At 38.7% G+C, this 2,291-nt stretch overlaps 1 pseudogene; it reads left to right on the top strand.

The window, feature by feature from the left end:
- Positions 1 to 233: 233 nt before the first annotated feature.
- LOC129673691 (mRNA cap guanine-N7 methyltransferase-like) lies at positions 234 to 1,550 on the top strand (annotated as a pseudogene).
- Positions 1,551 to 2,291: the final 741 nt, after the last annotated feature.

Here is a 2,291-nt window from a genome sequence, read left to right as displayed (position 1 = left end):
TATCGGGTTAAGTTTCTAATGTCAGAAGTTACATTCATACTGTGATATTAAAGTTACGAGGTTTCCGCAAACAGAATCGTGGAAGACTGTGAGGTGTTGATGCATGAAGTTTTGCTGTCAGTTCAAGTAACCAGAAATGGAAAGTTCTGCAAAAGCAGAGAAATAGGGAAAGATGTCTTTTGAAAAGACAAAAGTGTCCATGGATTCTAAAACAAAATCTCTTTCGAGTGTTAATGAAACCATCCTGCATCTGGCAGAGGCTTTCTGCAAAGACTCCTACATGCCAGCAAGTAAATCAACCAAAACTGAGCAAAGAGTTTGAAGACGATGCTGCGGAGCAAAACTCAAGTCACGTGGAAGACTCTCCATCCAATAAATGAAAACTTGATGTTGAAATCATCTTAGAGGAAGAATCTCTGATGATGATGGAGGTGTTTCTGAGAAAAGAAAGCTGGAAAGGGGTGACATTTCCGAAAGATGAGCCTTCTTCTGGAGGGGTCACCCAGAGTAAGAGAAAGCTGTAACCCGAGAATGTCAGAGAAAGAAGGAAGTGTACTGAGCTGAAGGACACAGCTCCACCGTGGCTTGCCCACTGTAGTGAGCTTAGGAAGTGGGTATGGAGAAGTGTAGTCAGAGTCGAATATTTTAACCAAAGAAACCTTCATAATTGGATTAAATGCATTCTTATTGCAGAATTTTTAGAAAAGGTACGACAAAAAAAAATTCGTGGGATCACTGTTCTGGACCTGGGATAAGGAAAGGTTGGAGATTAGCTCAAGTAGAGGAAGGGAAGGATTAGCAGGCTATCTGTGCTGGTATTTCGGATGTCTCTATGCAGCAATGTCAACATCATCAGGAAGACAGGAGATGTTGTCATGATAATTAGTATATTTTTAGTGGAGAATTTATAATTGCTGACTGAAAATTTCCATGATCCAGAAATGTACATTGACATCTGTAAATGTCAGTTTGCTTTGTCATTATTTCCTTGAGTCCTCGGAGCAGGCTGATATGATGCTTAAGAATGCTTGTGGAAGGCTTAGCCCTGGGGGTGTGTGTGTATGTTATTGATACCACTCCCAATAGCTTTGGCGCCTTGAAGCTTCAGAAGCAGAATCATTTGGAAATGAAATACACACTGTGAAATTCCAGAAGAAAAAAAAATATCCTCTATTTGGCTGCAAATACAACTTCCACTTGTGATATTCCTGCATTCTTGGTGTATTTTCCCTTGCTAAAATGGCAAAGAAGTAGAATATGAAACTAATCTCTATTGAAAAAAAATCTGGAATTCTATGAAGAAAACATGAAGAAGAGTGAAAACAAAATGCTGCTCTTAAAACAAATGCAGGCCCATGGAGCCATACCCTGCAAATGGGAACTGTAAACTTACCTCTGAAAAGATGAGTGACTATGCACACAGCAGAGTATGTGATGAACAGTCATGAAGGCTGCCTCTGGGAACCTTAAGTAAATCGGAATGGGAAGGTAAAAGTATCTACTTGATTTTGCCTTTGAGAGGCAGCATTAAGCAGGATGCCTCAGGGTAGCACTCCACCCTTCCACAGCAGCAAACCATCTCAGATACTTTTGACAACTGTTTGTTTATTTTGATGGTAAGTTCTAAGCATGTAGGGTGCTGCCAAAGAAGTCCAGTGTGTAAAAGTGATATTTACTGTCTGTGACAGATTAGAATTATGTGTGTATGTAAAAATGCTTCATCTTTAAGATCTATTCTTTAGTGATGTTCTAAGAACGGTTTCTCTCTATTGTCAAAGACTATAATAAGGCATGCAGAGCAAAGATCTCTCCACAGTGCTGTGAGTTGCTGAGTGTGTTTACAGAGCTGAGTTCACAACACAGAATTGGCAAAGAGTGCAGGTTTGCCACCATGCAGTCATTTCGAGTTGTGTTACAGTGTTTGTCAAGATTAAATGGATTGTGTTCTATACATGTGAATGTAAGTGTTCGATATATATCGCTAAAGTTATAAGATTAAAATTTGATTGCAGAGTGTCATAAGAAAAAATTAGACATGCAAGTTTTAAATTACATATTATATTGCACACATGCTATTACTGAGATGACTCATAATACTTGAATTATGCAGACTACAGTTCCTTCAAAATTATTGTATATACCTTTGAGAACTGTTCAGTTCTATTTTCTCTTTTTCAACTGGGTGTCTTGTTTTCTGGATAATAAGTTTGGTGGGTTCTTTGTATCATATAGATACAACCCTCTTGTGGATACAGGGCTTATGAACACTTTTTCTCATTCTGTCTGCTGGC

Source organism: Psammomys obesus, unplaced genomic scaffold, assembly GCF_907164565.1.
Source record: "Psammomys obesus unplaced genomic scaffold, mPsaObe1.curated_primary_1811, whole genome shotgun sequence".
Taxonomy (NCBI): Eukaryota; Metazoa; Chordata; class Mammalia; order Rodentia; family Muridae; genus Psammomys; species Psammomys obesus.
The sequence above is the reverse complement of the archived record's forward strand: the minus strand, read 5'-3'. Positions and strand labels throughout refer to the sequence as shown.